Genomic DNA, 19819 nt, shown 5'->3' on the forward strand with positions numbered 1-19819 from the left:
AAAACACTGGTCTGTAGGAGAAAAGCTTCTCATTGCTTTAGAGAGCGTGCACACCACAGAGCATGGCTCCCCAAATGCTTCTCCAAGTGAAACACACAGGAGCCACTGAAGCCAAGAGGCAAGCACATTGGGCGGGCCCTCACTGTAGAAGCAGGAGCCTGCATCCTCTCCTCTAATCTCTTCCTGGAAACTGTCTTTTTCTCCTGCAGCTCAGGGCTGTTTACTCTGGTTTAGCTCCCGCCTGAGTGGTTCACATCCACATGGCCCACACAGAGGCTGCATGTGACCTGTGACTCTGACCACCTCCCAGCTCTGTGGTTCTGGGGCTTCCATGAGGGCTAAGTGGGCTTGACAGTTGCTCATAGGCCTTGGGATAGGCTTGCCAGAGAAAACAACGGGATGCACAAATAGTACTCAGGTCCTACTTACACTAAAAATTTTGTGTTGTTTCTCTGAGATTCATTTTTTTAAAAATGTGAACCACTTTTTTCTTAAGTCTTTATTGAATTTGTTACAATGTCATTTCTGTTTTTTGTTTTGTTTTTTGGGCCACGAGGCATATGGGATCTTAACTCCCCAACCAGGGATCAAACCCACACCTCCTGCTTTGGAAGGTGAAGTCTTAACCACTGGATCACCAGGGAAGTCCCTGAAATTCAACTTTAACTGGGCTTCCTATATTTTTGTTCACTAAATCTGTGAAACCCACCTTGGGAGATCATTTTTCCACCTTGGCAGCCTGTTTTCACTTCCTGGTGGGACTGGCCCATGCTTTTCCTTTCTTGCTGAGATTTCTGGGTTCAGGCTTATTCCTGTCCCCTGCTGATGGGTCATAAAATTCCCAGGCATTATCAGGTGGGTTTTCAAGTGACTTGCTCTAAAGTCTATACCTACTGAATGGATGAGAGAGTTGATGTGAGATGAGAAGGCAACCAAACCAGGGCATCTCACAAGATTGTGAAGAGAACACTTGTAGACACAGAAACTATAACCACAGTTGGCTTCAGTGAGTGAAATAGGTGTGGGAAGATCTTTGGCTGGGTAGCTATCTGTTGCTGAGGTGCTGGAAGTGAAAGGGTTAGACAGTGCCCCTGTCTTTTAGCTTTGGAGTTTTGGCTACTGGGAAGAATGGCGTGTCATATGTCTATTCGTATCCAGGAGTTTGCAAGGGCCCTGGAAGAAAAGGTGTTGCGGTTGCAATCTCTTTTCTTGGACTTTCAAAATATTAGGCCTTGTGTGATGGAGGAAGTAGGCTGGGCTGAGGCCAGAGAGTAGGGAAGGTAATGGGGCTGGAGGTGTGGGGTGGTGGGACTCTCTCCAGAAAACACTCACAAAGGAAGGAGGTGGGAAGAAACGGGGTTAACGAAGGAGTGATAATTCTAGACACGGTGTAGCTGATTTGTTGTCGTTTAGTCACTAAATCACGTCTGACTCTTTGTGACCCCATGGACTGTAGCCTGCCAGGCTCCTCTGTCATTGGGACTTGTCAGGCAAGAATGCTGGAGTGAGTTGCCATTTCCTTCTCCAATGTGTAGCTGATGGTGGAGCCCATTTTGATCCTGGTCCAACTTGGGAGTATTGGAGGGTGAGGGAAGAGTGTGAACTAAAGGAGCTGAGCCGTTAAGAGTTGTACACTTAGGGCCCAGGCAGTTTTTCTGCAGGACATGTTCATTGTGGGGATTGTCTCCGTTCCCTGAGGAACACTAAAACTGGACAACTTGGCACAATCTTTGAGGGCAACTGTAGAGATACCAAGCTGAGCTATGGGAACAACTGGAGAGGTGACTCAGTCAGCCCTTAGCTTGGAGCTTGGCCAGCACCTTGGTACCCTCTCTGATACACCTGCAGGTTGGAGGCAACTGAGGTGCAGATGGCGGTTTGGAGCTCCGAGGGCCTCAGGACACTATTCCGTGATGGCCAAGTTTCTTCTCTTCCAGCAGGTGGCAGCAGGTGAGTAAAGAGAAGCACCAGGTTGGTTTGAGGGGCACAGATAGAGAGGGAGGGATGTGTGTGTGCAGATTGGGGGAGGACACCCTGGGTAAATAACCATACTTTTCCAGTTTGGCAACTGGGGCCTCAGTTATCGTAATTCATTTATTAAAGAAATGGAACCTGACCGGATAGTCAAGGGTGAAGGAGATCAGGCCCTTCTCCTTTAGGAGAAACATATTCAGAAGGAGCTGTCCTTTTGGACACAAGCTGACATCAGATTAAACTTCTTTTGATTAAACTTCTTCCAAAAGAAAGGGCTTTTTCAATTTTGTTATTTGTTATCTTTCAGGAACATTCAACTTGTAAAGAATGAGGGAAAGAGAGGGTTAGGCCTACGTTTAGAGGGTTCCCCTTTCTCTGAGTGGGTACAGCTGCCTCTGAGTTCTAGAAAGCGGAAGGCAGGCTGGATTTCAGGCCCCTGAAACTTCCTCAGCTTTGGGTCTCAGCGCAACCTTGTTGTTATTGAATCATGAAGTCACGTCCGGCTCTGCGACCCCATGGACTGCAACACACCTGGCTCTTCTGTCCTCCACTATCTACTGGAGTTTGTTCACATTCGTGTCCATTGAGTCAGTGATGCTATCTAACCATGTCTTCCTCTGCTGCCCCCTTCTCCTTTTGCCTTCAATTTTTCTAAGCATCAGGGTCTTTTCCAATAAGTAGGCTCTTTGCATTAGCTCCAGCCATCAGTCCTTCGAATGAGTATTCAGGACTGATTTGATCTCCTTGCAGTCTAAGGGACCCTCAAAAGTCTTCTCCAAAACCACAGTTCAAAAGCATCAATTCTTCAGTGCTCAGCCTTCTTTATGGTCCAACTCTCATATTCATATTGACTACTGGAAAAACCATAGCTTTTACTATATAGACATTTGTTGGCAAAGTGATATTTCTGATTTTTAATATGCTATCTAGGTTTGTCATAGCTTTTCTTCCAAGGAGCAAGCGTCTTTTTTAAATTCATGGCTACAGTCAACACCTGCAATGATTTTGGAGCCCAGGAAAATGAAATCTATTACTGTTATACTTTTCCCCATCCATTGGCCATGAAGTGATGGGACCGGATGCCATGGTCTTAGTTTTTTGAATGTTGAGTTTTAAGCCAGCTTCTTCACTCTCCTTTTTCACCTTCATCAAGAGGCTCTTTAGTTCCTCTTTACTTTCTGCCATTAGAGTGGTATCATTTGCACATCTGAGTTTATTGATATTTCTCCTGGCAATCTTGATTTTAGCTTACAATTCATCCAGCCCAGTACTGGATGAGGTACTCTACAGAGAAGTTAAATAAGCAGAAGTTAAATATACAGCCTTGACGTACTCCCTTCCCAAATTTGAACCAGTCAGTTGTTCTTTGTCCCATTCTATTTCTTCTTGACCCACAAACAGGATTCTCAGGAAACAGGTAAAGTAGTCTGATACTCTTTAAAAATTCTCTTTCAAGAATTTTCCACAGTTTGCTGTGACATACACAATCAAAGGCTTTAGCATAGTCAATGAAGCAGAAGTATATGTTTTTCTGGAACACCTTTGCTTTCTCCATGATCCAATGAATGTTGGCAATTTTATCTCTGGTTCCTCTGCCTTTTCTAAATCCAGCTTATAAATCTGGAAATTCTTGGTTCATGTACTGCTGAAGCCTAACTTGAAGGATTTTGAGCATTACTTTGTCAGCATGTGAAATGAGTGCAATTGTATGATAGTTTGAACAATCTTTGGCATTGCTTTTCTTTGGGATTGGAATTAAAATTGACCTTTTCAGTCCTGTGGTCACTGCTGAGTTTTCCAAATTTACTGACATATTGAGTGTAGCACTTTAACAGCATCATCTTTTAGGATTTGAAATAGCTAGGCTGGAATTTCATCATCTCCACTAGCTTTATTCGTAGTAATGCTTCCTCAGGCCCACTTGACTTCACGCTCCAGGACGTCTGGCTCTAGGTGAGTGACACATGGCCATGGTTATCCAGGCTGTTAAGACCTTTTTAGTATAGTTCTGTTCATTTTGCCACCTCTTCTTAATCTCTTCTGTTTCTTTCAGGTCCTTGCCATTTCTGCCCTTCATTATGCTCATCTTTGCATGAAATGTTCCATTTGTATCTCTAATTTTCTTGAAGAGATCTCTAGTCTTTCCCATTCTATTGTTTCCCTTATTTCTTTGCATTGATCACTGAGATCAGATCAGATCAGTCACTAAGTCGTGTCCACTCTTTGCGACCCCATGAATCACAGCACGCCAGGCCTCCCTGTCCCTCACCAACTCCAGGAGTTCACTCAGACTCACGTCCATCGAGTCAGTGATGCCATCCAGCCATCTCATCCTCTGTGGCCCCCTTCTCCTCCTGCCTCCAGTCCTTCCCAGCATCAGAGTCTTTTCCAATGAGTCAACTCTTCGCATGAGGTGGCCAAAGTACTGGAGTTTCAGCTTTAGCATCATTCCTTCCAAAGAACACCCAGGGCTGATCTCCTTCAGAATGGACTGGTTGGATCTCCTTGCAGTCCAAGGGACTCTCAAGAGTCTTCTCCAACACCACAGTTCAAAAGCATCAATTCTTCGGCGCTCAGCCTTCTTCACAGTCCAACTCTCACATCCATACATGACCACAGGAAAAACCATAGCCTTGACTAGACGGACCTTTGTTGGTGAAGTAATGTCTCTGCTTTTGAATATGCTATCTAGGTTGGTCATAACTTTCCTTCCAAGGAGTAAGCATCTTTTAATTTCATGGCTGCAGTCACCATCTGCAGTGATTTTGGAGCCCAGAAAAATAAAGTGTGACACTGTTTCCACTGTTTCCCCATCTATTTCCCATGAAGTGGTGGGACCAGATGCCATGATCTTTGTTTTCTGAATGTTGAGCTTTAAGCCAACTTTTTCACTCTCCACTTTCACTTTCATCAAGAGGCTTTTGAGTTCCTCTTCACTTTCTGCCATAAGGGTGGTGTCATCTGCATATCTGAGGTTATTGATATTTCTCCTGGCAATCTTGATTCTAGCTTGTGCTTCTTCCAGTCCAGCATTTCTCATGATGTACTCTGCATAGAAGTTAAATAAGCAGGGTGACAATATACAGCCTTGACGAACTCCTTTTCCTATTTGGAACCAGTTGTTCCATGTCCAGTTCTAACTGTTGCTTCCTGACCTGCATACAGGTTTCTCAAGAGGCAGGTCAGGTGGTCTGGTATTCCCATCTCTTTCAGAATTTTCCACAGTTTATTGTGATCCACACAGTCAAAGGCTTTGGCATAGTCAAGAAAGCAGAAATAGATGTTTTTCTGGAACTCTCTTGCTTTTTCGATGATCCAGAGGATGTTGGCAATTTGATCTCTGGTTCCTCTGCCTTTTCTAAAACCAGCTTGAACATCAGGAAGTTCACGGTTCACATATTGCTGAAGCCTGGCTTGGAGAATTTTGAGCATTACTTTACTAGCATGTGAGATGAGTGCAATTGTGCAGTAGTGTGAGCATTCTTTGGCATTGCCTTTCTTTGGGATTGGAATGAAAACTGACCTTTTCCAGTCCTGTGGCCACTGCTGAGTTTTCCAAATTTGCTGGCGTATAGAGTGCAGCACTTTCACAGTGTCATCTTTCAGGATTTGGAATAGCTCAACTGGAATTCCATCACCTCCACTAGCTTTGTTCGTAGTGATGCTTTCTAAGGCCCACTTGACTTCACATTTCAGGATGTCCGTCTCTAGGTTAGTGATCACACCATCATGATTATCTGGGTCGTGAAGATCTTTTTTGTACAGTTCTTCTGTGTATTCTTGCCACCTCTTCTTAATATCTTCTGCTTCTGTTAGGTCCATACCATTCTGTCCATTATTGAGCTCATCTTTGCATGAAATGTTCCTTTGGTATCTCTGATTTTCTTGAAGAGATCCCTAGTCTTTCCCATTCTGTTGTTTTCCTCTATTTCTTTGCATTGATCGCTGAAGAAGGCTTTCTTATCTCTTCTTGCTATTCTTTGGAACTCTGCATTCAGATGTTTTTATCTTTCCTTTTCTCCTTTGCTTTTCACTTCTTTTCACAGCTATTTGTAAGTCCTCCCCAGACAGCCATTTTGCTTTTTTGCCTTTCTTTTCTATGGGAATGGTCTTGATCCCTGTCTCCTGTACAATGTCACAAACCTCATTCCATAGTTCATCAGGCACTCTATCTATCAGATGTAGGCCCTTAAATCTATTTCTCACTTCCACTGTATAATCATAAGGGATTTGATTTAGGTCATACCTGAATGGTCTAGTGGTTTTCCCTACTTTCTTCAATTTAAGTCTGAATTTAGCAATAAGGAGTTCATGGTCTGAGCCACAGTCAGCTCCTGGTCTTGTTTTTGCTGACTGTATAGAGCTTCTCCATCTTTGGCTGCAAAGAATGTAATCAATCTGATTTCAGTGTTGATCACCTGGTGATGTCCATGTATAGAGTCTTCTCTTGTGTTGTTGGAAGAGGGTGTTTGTTATGACCAGTGCATTTTCTTGGCAAAACTCTATTAGTCTTTGCCCTGCTTCATTCTGTATTCCAAGGCCAAATTTGCCTGTTACTCCAGGTGTTTCTTGACTTCCTACTTTTGCATTCCAGTCCCCTATAATGAAAAGGACATCTTTTTTGGGTGTTAGTTCTAAAAGGTCTTGTAGGTCTTCATAGAACTATTCAACTTCAGCTTCTTCAGCGTTACTTGTTGGGGCATAGACATGGATTACTGTGATATTGAATGGTTTGCCTTGGAAACGAACAGAGATCATTCTGTCGTTTTTGAGATTGCATCCAAGTACTGCATTTCAGACTCTTTTGTTGACCATGATGGCCATTCCATTTCTTCTGAGGGATTCCTGCCTGCAGTAGTAGATACAATGGTCATCTGAGTTAAATTCACCCATTCCAGTCCATTTCAGTTCACTGATTCCTAGAATGTCGACATTACTCTTGCCATCTCTTGTTTGACAACTTCCAATTTGCCTTGATTCATGAACCTGACATTCCAGGTTCCTATGCAATATTGCTCTTTACAGCATCGGACCTTGCTTCTATCACCAGTCACATCCACAGCTGGATATTGTTTTTGCTTTGGCTCCATCCCTTCATTCTTTCTGGAGTTATTTCTCCACTGATCTCCAGTAGCATATTGGGCACCTACTGACCTGGGGAGTTTCTCTTTCAGTATCCTATCATTTTGCCTTTTCATACTGTTCATGGGGTTCTCAAGGCAAGAATACTGAAGTGGTTTGCCATCCCTTCTCCAGTGGACCACATTCTGTCAAATCTCTCCACCATGACCCACCCATCTTGGGTTGCCCCACGGGCATAGCTTAGGTAGCAACGAGAGGAGTTACCTGGAGCCGTGGCTGCGCGGGTGCAGGAGGGCCTAGAGGAGCTATCCCACCTTGAAGGTCAGGAAGGGCGGCGGTGAGGAGATACCCTTCGTCCAAGGTAAGGAGCAATGGCTGTGCTTTGCTGGAGCAGCCGTGAAGAGATACCCCATGCCCAAGGTAAGAGAAACCCAAGTAAGACGGTAGGTGTTGCAAGAGGGCATCAGAGGGTAAACACACTGAAACCATACTCACAGAAAACTAGTCAATCTAATCACACTAGGACCACAGCCTTGTGTGATCACTGAGGAAGGCTTTCTTATCTTTCCTTGCTATTCTTTGGAACTCTGCATTCAGTTGGGGTATATCTTTCCCTTTCTCCTTTGCCTTTTGCTTGTCTTCTTTTCTCAGCTATTTGTAAGGTCTCTTCAGACAACCACTTTGCCTTCTTGAATTTCTTTTTCTTTGGGATGTTTTTGGTCATTGCCTCCTGTACAATGTTATAAACCTATGTCCATAGTTCTTCAGGCACTCTATCAGATCTAATTGAATCTATTCTTCACCTCCACTGTATAATCATAAGAGATTTGACTTAGGTCATACCTGAATGGCCTAGTGGCTTTCCTTCCTTTTTTCAATTTAAGCCTGAATTTTGCAAAAAGGAGCTCATGATCTGAGTCACAGTTAGCTCCAGGTCTTGTTTTTGCTGACTGTATAGAGCTTCTCCATCTTTGACTGCAAAGAACATAATCCATCTGATTTTGGTGTTGACCATCTGGTGATGTCCATGTGTAGAGTCATCACTTGGGTGATTGGAAAAGTGTTTGCTTTGACTAGTGTGTTCTCTTGATAAAACACTGTTAGCCTTTGCTCTGCTTCATTTTGTACTCCAAGGCCAAACTTGTCTGTTACTCCAGGTATCTCTCGACTTCTTACTTTTGCATTCCAATGCTCTATGATGAAAAGGACATCTTTTTTGGTGTTAGTGCTAGAAGGTCTTGTAGGTCTTCACAGGACTGGTCAACTTCAGCTTCTTTAGCATCAGTGGTTGGGGCATAGATTTGGATTACTGAGACATTGAATGATTTGCCTTGGAAACGAATTGGGACCATTCTATCATTTTTGAAGTTGCTCCCAAGTACTGCATTTCAGACTCTGTTGACTATGCGGACTACTCCATTTCTTCAAAGGGATTCTTGTCCACAGCAGTAAATATAACGGTCATCAGAGTTAAATTCACTGATTCCCATCCATTTTATTTCACTAATTCCTAACACGTTGGTGTTCAATCTTGCCGTCTCCTGCTTGACCACGTCCAATTTACGTTGATTCATAGATCTAACATTCCAGGTTTCTATGCAATATTTTCTTTCCATCAACTGACTTTACTTTAACTATCAGACACATCCACAACTAAGCATCTTTGCTTTGACCCAGCTGCTTCATTCTTTCTGGAGCTGTTAGTAATTGCCTTCTGTTCTTCCCCATATCATATCAGATACCTTCCGACATGGGGGGTGGGGCTCATCTTCCAGCATCATATCTTTTTGCCTTTCCATACTCTTCATGAGGTTCTCCAGGCAGGAATACTGGAGTGGGTTGCCATTGCCTCCTCCAGCAGACCACGTTTTGTCAGAACTCTTTACTATGACCCATCCATCTTGGGTGGCCCTGCACTGCTTGGCTCACAGCTTCATTGAGTTGTGTGAGTCCCTTCGCCATGACAAAGCTGTTATCCATGAAGAGGCAGTGCAACCTTACATTCTAATAAAGGATGTTCTAGAACAGGGGTCCCCAACCTCCAAGATCTAATGCTGATGATCTGAAGTGGAGCTGATGTAATAATAATAAAAATAAAGGGCACAATAAATGTAATGAGCTTGAATCATTCCAAAACCATCCTTTCACCCACCCCAGGTCTGTGGAAAATCTGTCTTCCACAAAACCAGTGCCTGGTGTCAAAAGTTGGGGACCTCTTTTCTAGAACATAAGCCGCATTGCCCCATCATGGCCTCATTGTAGTAATATAATCAGTGAGCAATGACTGTGTACCAGGTACTACTCTAAGCACTTCACATATTTACTTGAAACCCTTTGTTCCTTACAGCAGCAACTTCAGGTGAGAAAACATTGTAACTTGCCAAGGTAACAGTAGAGGTGGAACCTGGTTGCTCACTTACACACCTGCTGTCCTCCTAGACGTCAAAGGTTCTGTAGGGAAATTCAGGCAAAGCAAGGAGAAAACGAGAGAAAGGGAAGCCGAACCACAAGCAAAATTGGCAACAAAGCACTTGGCATGAAGTCCTATTTACTAGAGAGAAGCCACATGCATAGTTAGCTCTTAGCTTTTCTGCAATCAGTGGGGAGAGGAAAATCAACATCATCTTAAGAATCTGAGTATCTCTAAGGTATAAAGTTCAAGTACAGGGGAGAAGCACAACTATTTGTGGAACTAAGATAAAAGGAAATTGTCTCCCGCCGGTCTTTGAAGAGCCACTTATCCAAGGTCTCACAGCTGCTCAGCTAGAATTTAAACCACATGGTTTCAGAAACCACATTCTCAGACACAGCCCCCCTCTGCCTCTGGAGCTGGAGCTGTCGCCCCTAGTAAATGTTTCTCAAATAGATAAGTGACCAACCAGTGCTTTCAAATTCAGGAGTGTCTGGAGCAGTGGGAGGGCAGCTGTATGTTATGGTGTCCATTCTTACATAAGAACTGATTATAAATTAATTGTTTATGCCTCAGAGACTGCCTGTATTAATAATAACCTTAGCACACTCCCGAAGACCAAAGCAAACCAACTTCTAAATGCATTCACTCAACCTAGAGGGGTGGGAGGGAGAGAGGCTCAAGAGGGAGGGGACATATGTATACTTAGAGCTGATTCATGCTGTTCTACAGAAGAAACCAACACAACATTGTAAAGCAATTATCCTCCAATTAAAAATAAATTTTAAAAAGATATTTTGAAATAGGAATATCACCAATTTTATGTACTAAATCCCATTGAATATTTTTTAAAAAATTAAAAATAAATAAATGCATTCACTCAGAGAAGCAGCACAGATGGCTCTTGTGTGTCTTCCTTTTCTGCTGCAGAACCTAAGAATTTGCTTGGAATCAACCTGATATGAATGGAATTTCACTTACTCACAGGAGTTTCGCAAAAAACTCACATTCTCTCTCCTGCCTCTCTCTTCTGCCCTCCTTCCCCTACAAGACTTAGATGGGCACAAGGCTGGAAATCAGATACTAGGCTGCTCTGATAGACGGAGAGAATATTATTACAAGTGTAAAAAACTACTTATAAAATTCTTACAGCAATTGGAAAAAGAAATGGAAATATTAACAGCTAAATCCCAGTTCAGCTTACACTTGATTAAATAAAAAATCCTTCAAACATGATAATCATTCCAAGAGGCCCTTACTCAGCATAGTTGAGCAGAATCAAATCCATGGCCAGTGAGAAAGAGGCAGATGGCCTCAAATTCATAAAAATCCCCAAAGCTCCACAGTCAGGCTTATATTTTCCCCAAACAGTGTCTAAAAATCTGTGTAGCACCTCCTACACTGAATGCCTGAAACTAATACATTTTGAGAATCTGCTACACTCTGGCACCATTTTGGGTTCTTTTTACACACATTCCCAACATCAACATCAACCCTGGGATTTAGGTTGGGCAGATAGTTTTGTAGTTAAGAACATAGGCTTAGAGAGAGAAAGGAACTTGCTATGGGTTATAAGTGAAGAGGGGCCTTCTGGAGAGCAGCAAGAAGCCCAGAATTTAAACTTGGGTCTTCTGCACTCTAACCTCTACTCAAGACATGAACCCCTACCCACTGGAAGGTCAGAGAACTATGAAGGAAAAAGGGATGCCAGGTACCAATTGAGCCCAGCTCCACATCTTCCAATGGACCCACTTTTCCTGCTGATGGGGATGAGGAAAGGTAAGATCTTCAGGCCAGGGACTTTGCTGGTGGCCCAGTGACGAAGACTCTGTGCTCCCAATGCTGGGGGCCCAGGTTTGATCCCTGGTCAGGGAAGTGAGATCCCACATGCTGCAGCTAAGATCTAGGGTAGCCAAACAAACAAACAAAAAGAAACTTCAGGCCAAGCCTTTGCAATCTACTCTGTGGCGCACCATCAGAGCACTCTCTACTGAGGCTTCCCAGGCCATGTTTTGCGGTCTTCCCCCTCCTGTTGTGAGGGCTGAGCTCCCTTTGACAGCACTGATGCATTAGCATGCCCATTCCCAGCCTGCAGATGTGGGGGCCCAAGAGGTAGAGGCTACTGCACAGAGGCACGCTCACGCTCCAACAAGCTCTGCCTCTTCTCTCACTACACCTGTGTGCCAGGGAAGTTTCCTAATCCCTCCTGGGGTTCCTGTGAAGGTCAGAAAAGGTGAAAATGTACAGATAGCCCTACTAATCTTCTTCACATGAGAGTTTTAATGATCCTTAACCTTTCACTCATTTATTGAGTCATTCATCCATGTCCTGGACAATTTTTGTTGAGCACCCGCTATGTGCCAAACACTGTTCTCAGTATGCAGCCACGAACAAAACAGACAAAAATCTGTGCCCCTAAAGAGTTTACATTCTAGGGTAGAAATAGATAAAAAGAAAACAGAATCAATAAATAATTGCAGCATATAATCAATATAGTGAAGAAAAATTGGGTGATGTGATAGAGAATGGTTGCTCCTGGAAGGCCTCCTGAAAAGGTGACATTTAATCTGAATTCTGGAGGAGGAGAGGAGTTAGTTAAGCCATGAGCCTGGACAAGAACTTGCCAGCCCTAGAAACTTCAGCACTGGGATGAGGGTGGAAGAGACCTTAGACTCTCGCAGAGCTGTTGAAAGATCTGTGTGTCAGAAGTTGAGGAAATGAGGACAAGGGGTTCAGGAGGAAGGGTGGGAGAAAGAAGCAGAAGCCACATCTTACCACCCTTGGAGGCCATGGTAAGGTGTTTCTGCACCTGAAGAAAGGCAGGGAGCTACCGTGTGGATACACTTGGCAAGAGAGAGCCAACAGTAGAGGCATCAAGTATGTGGTGGGTGCACGTATGTGTGCACTTGTGTGAAACACCTAGAAATATACCCTCAAAACACAGAAATCAACAACTATCAGAACTTCAGGGAGAAATGGATAAACCAACAGTTGGAGATTTTAACACATCCCACTTGCAAACTAATAGAATGCATAAAAATCATAAAATCCATAGATATAGAAGATATAAAAATTCAGTAAACAAATAAATGCACTATACATACTTTTTTTTTTTTAGTGGACAAATTATTTTTGATTACACATGGAAAAAGCTGGCTTGAAGCTCAACATTCAAAATACATGGCACCTGGTCCCATCACTTCATGACAAATAGTTGGGGAAAAAGTGGAAGCAGTGACAGATTATATTTTCTTGGTCTCCAAAATCACTGCAGATGGTGACTGCAGCCATGAAATTAAGACACTTGCTCCTTGGAAGGAAAGCTATGACAAAACTAGACAGCATATTAAATAACAGAGACATCACTTTGCCAACAAATGTCCATCTAGTCAAAGCTATGGTTTTTCCAGTAGTCATGTATGAATGTGAGAGTTGAACCATAAAGAAAGCTGAGTACCGAAGAATTGATGCTTTTGAATTGTGGTGCTGGAGAAGATTCTTGAGAGTCTCTTGGACTGCAAGGAGATAAAATCAGCCCATCTTAGGAAATCAACCCTGAATACTCTTTGGAAGGACTGATGCTGAAGCTGAAGCTCCAATACTTTGGGCACCTGATGCAAAGAGTTGACTCATTGGAAAAGACCCTGATGCTGGGAAAAAATGAAGGCAAAAGGAGAAGAGGGCAGCAGAGGATGAGATGGTTAGATAGCATTATCAATTCAATGGACATGAATCCAAGCAAACTCAGGGAGGTAGTGAAGGAAAGGGAAGCCTAATGTGCTACAATCCGTAAGGTTGCATACGCCTATGCAACCAAGAGTTGGATATGCCTTAAAAACTAAACCACAACATACAAGGAACATTTCCAAAAGTGCCCGTGTACTGAGTCAGTAAAGAAGCTTCAGTAAACCAAAAAGAATCAGCATCATTCAGACTATATTCATCTAAAATATGAAAAAAAAATTAGAAATAAAAGAATGTTCATTTAAACACCTATGAATGGGATCACTTGGGTTAAAAACTAACTTATAAGGGAAATAAAACAACTGAATGACAATGAAAACACTGTAACTTGAAAGGTAAGTGTGTTGTTTAAAATACATTTATCGGGATGCAAGAGAATTTGAAAACTAGTGAGCTAAAGTCATCAGCTCAAAAAATTGTGAAAGAAGCAACAGAGCAAGGCCAAAAGAAATAAGATAGTAGGAAGCCATAAAACCCAGAGCAGAAATCAATGAAATAGGGTGACAATCACAATAGAAATTAGAATAGCCAAACTAAAACTTATTCTTTCAAAAGATTAATGAGATAGGGTTTTGTCAAGATAGATCAAGGGAAATAATGTAATGGAATGTGTGTGCTCAGTCATGTCTGACTCTGTGTGACCCTGTGGACTGTAGCTGCCAAGCTCCTCTGTCCATGGAATTTTCCAGGCAAGAATACTGGAGTGGGTTGCCATTGCCTACTCCAGGGGACCTTCCTAACACAGGAATCGAATCCTCATCTCTTGTATTTCCTGTATTGGCAGGCTAACTCTTTACCACTGTTCCACCAAAAAGACAATGTACAAATAAACATCATACTGAAAAATATAGATATAACAAAAAATTTAAAGTGCAGTTATGGACTGAATGTTTGAGGTTCCTCTCCCCCTCAAATCCATATATTGAAGTGGTAATACCCAAATGATGGTATTTGGAGGCGGGTCTTTGGGAGGTAATTATGTTTAGGTGAGATCATGAGAATAGATGCCATATAGGATTAGGGACCTCATAAGAAGAGTTGGACTTCCCTGGTGGCTCAGACAGTAAAGCATCTACCTACAACGCAAGAGACCTGGGTTTGATCCCTGGATCAGGAAGATCCCCTGGAGAAGGAAATGGCAACCCACTCCAGTACTCTTGCCTGGAAAATCCCAGGGACAGAGGAGCCTGGTAGGCTACCGTCCATGGGATCGCAAAGAGTCAGACATGACTGAGCGACTTCACTTTCACTTTCTAAGAAGAGCTGGGGACGTCCCAGGTGGCTCTGTGGTAAAGAAATCAGCCTGCCAATGCCGAAGATGAGGGTTCACAATCCCTGGGTCTGGTACATTCCCTGGAGGAAGACACAGCAACCCACTCCAGTATTCTTGCCTGGAGAAACCCATGGAGAGAGGAGTCTGGTGGGCTACAGTCCATGGGATTGCAAAGAGTCCGATGTGTCTTAGCGATTAAACAACAAGAGTTGGAGACACCAGAGCTCACTCACACCCTCTCTCTCTCCATGCACACACTGAGGAAAGTCTACATGAGCACACAGCGAGAAGACAGCTGTCTATAAGTCAAGAAGAGAGCTCTCACCAAGAACCCAATCTGCCGGCACCTTGACCTTGGACTTTCCAACCTCCATAGCTGTGAGACAACGTCTATTGTTTATGCCATGCAGTCTGTCCTATTTTTCTTGAGCAGCCCATGAACATAAGTACATTATGGAAACTCTATATTAAGACATTTGAAAATCTAAATGAATAGGAAATATTTCTAGAAAAATATAAAATAAAAATTGATAGAAAAATTTAAATTTGAAGAGACCAATAAGCACTCAATAAAATGAAACTGTAATTAAAGATTTCTCTTAAAAATCCCCAAGCCCAGGTAGTTTTCATATGAATTTTACCAAATTCCCAAGAACAGATATTTCCTATGTTAGAGAAGCTCTAGACAACAGAAGAAGAATGAAAACTGCTCTACTGTGAGGCTTGTGTAAGCTTGTTTCCCAAATCAGATAAGAATAGTTCAAGAAAATAAAAATAGGACTATTTCACCTTGAACACAGATGTGCAATGGGCTTTCCCAGTGGCTTAGCAGTAAATAATCTGCCTGCAATGGAGGAGACACAGCAGATGTGGGTCCACTCCCTAGGTCATGAAGATCTCCTGGAGGAGGAAATGGCAATCCACTCCAGTATTCTTGCCTGGAAAAATCCCATGGACAGAGGAGCCTGTTAGGTTATAGTTCATGAGGTCACAAAGAGTCAGACACAACTGAGCAACTGAGTACACATGCATAAGTGTGTAAATCCTAAACAAAATATTAAACAAAATTAGAAAAGAAGTACATAAAAATCATAATAATCATCAAATATGATTTATCTTAGGATGCAAGAATGGTTCAGTGTTAAAAAAAATTCTGCCAGTGTAATTTTCTGTGCTATGAAAGAAGAAAATAATTTGATTAACTCAATGACACAGAGAAAATATTTGGTAAAACTCATCATTTGTTTATGTTAAAAAGAACTCTTAGAAAATACAAGGAGAAAAGAATTTCCTTAACTTGGTGAAGTCTATGTACTCAAACCTTAATAGTATTCATGCACGCATGCATACGTGCTAAGTCACTTCAGTCATATATGACTCTATGTGACTCTTTGGGCTATAGCCTGCCAGGCTCCTCTGTTCATGGGATTCTCCAGGCAAGAATACTGGGGTTGGTTGCCATGCCCTCCTCCAGGGGATCTTCCTGACCTAGGGATCAAACCCACGTTTCTTATGTCTCCTGCATTGGCAGGCAGGTTCTTTAGCACTAGCATCACCTGAGAAGCAGCAATATTATTCACACCAAGAATTAATACTAGCATAAAGTGTTAATAATATATCTGAGTAACTTCAGCTGTATTTCCTTTAAGATCAGGAATAAGACAAGATGCCCACTAACACCATTGTTTAACATAGAACTGGAGGCCTTTACTACACTTTAAGGAAAGAAGAATAACAAGTATAGATTGGAAGGAAAGAAATGAAACTGTCATTCTTTGTAGATGATTTGGTTTCCTATAGAGAAAAAGCAACAACATTAACAAATATTAAAACTGTAAGGCTGTCAGGTATAAGCTCACCTCATAAAAATCAGTAGCACTTTTGGCCATCATCAGAATTCTTTTTTTAATAGCAAGGTAGCCATTTGGTGTAGGAGCTTCTGAACAAGGAAGTGCCTTGTTCAGACATATATTTAAAGGGTGGCCTGAAACAAAGCGATAATTAATTGTATCCTCTGATCCTGGGGTCAGACCAACCCACAGGCAAAGAAGTATGGATACCAAGGGGGACAGAGAGATGGAGTAGAAGCTGGAGAAACTGTGGCATCAAGAGAGAACTTTTAAGATGGGAGAGATGCAAGGGAATACTAGTCTAACAGGAATGATTCAGTAAAGGGATTAATGATGGTGAAGAAAGAGAAGGATCCAAGATGAGAGGGAATGGGATCCACAGCCCAGATGGTGAGACTAGTCTCATTTGAAAGAAGAGACACATCTTCAGTTCTAATGCAAGGAGGAAGAGGAGCATGTTGATCCCTGGATATCAAAAAACTTGGTGGTGGAGAGAGGACAGACTTCCATTTGCCCAATCAAGCATGAAGCCAGGTCATCAGCTGAGAGAGGGGATGAGGAAGGGCTGGGGAGAAGATATGGGAGTTTTGAAGGCAGAAGGCATGACATAGTCCTCAGCGATAGGATACAAAGCCCAGACTGGCTCTGTAACCCCAGAGCCTAGGGCTGGTAAGTGCTCAGTAAGAGTATGTTGAGTGACTGACAGAATGGGGGATGGCACAAACAGTGGGGTCCCAGAGGGCTCAGTGTGGACACCTGGGCTGGGCGGGGTGTTTGGGCAGGGAGCTTGGGCCTGGATGACCGAAAATCAAAGATCAATCACTAGATGTGGGAGCGAGAGACCTAGCATATCAGTCTGGCTCTACCACATCCCCTCTGTGGGTTCCTGAGAACTTTCTGGGCTTCAGTTTTTCTCCTCTGGAAAACAAAACTCATGGTGCCTGCTGCCTTCACCTCCCAGAGCTGATGTGAAGATTGTGTAGTTTACTTTTTACTTGCCACCTGCTGTCAGATCCTTTCTCACCCTTTCCTGCCCTGCTGTCTGCCCTGGGAGGCTCATCTCAGTGGACTGCAATTCCCAGTTCTTTGCCCTCTGGCTTTTCTTGGGGCTCAGCCAGCGGGAGGCATCAGTAGTGGAGGAGAAGCAGAGATCAGAGCATTTAATGCCCTCAATCCCTCCCGGCCTTGCTATGATTCCGGCGGTGCCTGTACAGTCACAGCTCCTTATTAAGCAACGCCACATTCCTGATTCCAGTTCTCATGGGCTCAGATAACACCCTTCCCTCTTCTTGCCCCTCTGGGCCTAAGACTGGTAATAGCCCCTCCTGCCTCTGGTCCTGGGGTGTTTTCTGACCCTGCCCAGACCCCTGTAAATGCTCCTTTTATTAAGCTCTTATCAGACTCTTTTGAGGGTGCCATTCATTCCTGCCAGGCCTTGAACACAAGAGCCAAGGACAAAAAGGTCATCCAGGTGCCAAACGAAAATGAGAGGAGTGGAGGTGGGGAGGATGCGCAGAGCAAACAAGAATAAACAAGGGCCATCTGTAAAATTGACCCTGGTCTGACCAGAGAAGGATAATTCTGCTATTTCCCCATGGCCTTGGTGCCGCCTCCCCCTTGAACTGGGGAGAATGTTCTGTTCTTTAGGCACAGAAAGAGATCAGATTAATACTGAAGTGTAAGGAGGTTGCAGAAACCAAACCGCCATGGTCCTACCCAACAGAGGGCCGAAGGAACAGGTAAAGACAGCTCTGCCCTTGGGCTCACAGTGTTCTTGGAAGCCACTGACCTATAATAAAGGTACTCAGGTTTCCACCAGAAAAAAATGGGCTTGCAAAAAATAGGGTAACAAACAAATCATTGATAAGGGGAAAAAAAATCATTGCTGAGACTAGCCATTCATTACATAAGTGGATCTCCAAGACAAGCTTCTCTATATGCTGCTGTCCCGTGTTTATTCAGAGTGCCTTTGAGGCTCTGGGTGGCAGATCAGGGAGGACAGGACAGCTTTAGGGTCCCAGCTTTGTCCTGTGAAGGACAAACCTCTTCATCTCTGCTGTCTCTCACTCCTTCATTTGCAAAGTGAGGAGCTTGAGGGCCATTTGGTCAATGTCAGCCTTCTCACTCTGGTTCTTCTTCAAACTTCACCCAAATAAACCCCCCGGGCCAGGGCTGACAGCCCACACGCTTGTGGTCATGAAGTCTGCTCATCATTCATCATCACTATTATGTCTCCTATTTCTATTTCTAGTGGGACCAGCAGACCCAGCATGCAGGGCTCTTGACATGAGCACTGAATCCCTTGATCTCTCTCCGTTTGCAATCAGCCAGATCCCAACAGGCACCTTGGGAGCAAGGCCCATGAACTGGAATTGAGTGGACCTGAGCTACTCAAACTTAACTCCTTGCCTCTGAGTCTCATTGTCCTCATCAATAAGAGCAGAGTCTAGAACAGCTACCCCAGGCTCCTGCTGAAGTGCCTCACAAGATGTCTAGCACAAAAGACAACCAAGGAAAGGGAGCACCTTCTTTCCTTCATTTTGAGAGCCTCCTGCTGCCTGCTGTGTGAGTCCCAGGCTTGCCCTGTGAATGAATCTTTGTAGTAAGCATAGGGGATGGGCTCTCACTGGACATTGTCTGGACTTCCCTGTTTCCCTCTTAGAGGATGATCCCTGAACCTAGGGTAGGCTACTACCTCACCCTGGCCCAAGCTTCTTTCTTCCTTTTCTCTTCCTACTTTCAGCTTAAACCTGAGTAATAAAACCCGTGAGCACCCAAATTCCTTATTGCTTTATTCACATAAGACAATGAAACTATGTTGAGATCTGTGAGATGTGTGCAAATGGTCTGTATTCACCAATGGCAGAGGGTAGAATGCTTGACATCCTTTCAATTACTTATTATTTTATTTTTTAAATTTTTTGGCCATGCAACAGAGCATATGGGATCTTAGTTCCCCAAAAAGAGATCAAACCAACATGCCCTGCATTGGAAGTACTGAGTCTTAACCACTGGACTGCCCAGGAAGTCCCTGCTTTCAATGATTTATATATGACATTTAAAGATGCAGTATTATTCTTCTAATATTTGACCTAAAATTAACGATGAAGAAAAGAAAAAAAATAAAATTAATGATGAGCTAGAATAATCCTTCCTTTATTATGTATTAACAATCATTTTATTGGACTATATAGAATATTTGTACAAGATTTGGATAGCTCAGGTCTCCCTAAAAAGTTATTCAAAGATATCTGACATGTTTTCATTTGATAACATTTCCCTACAGTAAATGGAAACTAAAAATCACACCATAGCCCAAAATCTGGATAAAACTATAATTCAAAAAAATACATGCACCCCTATACTCATAGCAGCACTATTTACAATAACCAAGACATGGCAACAACTTAAATGTCCATCAACAGATGAATGGATAAAGAAGATGTGGTGTATATACACAATGGAACACTATCAGTCATAAGAAAG

General features: G+C 43.0%; 1 long non-coding RNA gene across 1 annotated transcript in view; it reads left to right on the forward strand.

The window, feature by feature from the left end:
• The window catches only part of LOC147376169 (uncharacterized), a 43105-nt gene extending 40859 nt beyond the window's left edge, over nucleotides 1-2246 (forward strand). The window contains exon 2 of the long non-coding RNA XR_015160804.1: nucleotides 1849-2246. This is a non-coding gene — a long non-coding RNA (uncharacterized LOC147376169). The remainder of the gene's footprint in view (nucleotides 1-1848) is intronic.
• Nucleotides 2247-19819: the final 17573 nt, after the last annotated feature.

This window comes from Bos grunniens, chromosome 3 (genome assembly GCF_055505025.1).
Source record: "Bos grunniens cultivar Pamir isolate PY7600 chromosome 3, Bosgru_T2T1.0, whole genome shotgun sequence".
Lineage (NCBI taxonomy): Eukaryota > Metazoa > Chordata > Mammalia > Artiodactyla > Bovidae > Bos > Bos grunniens.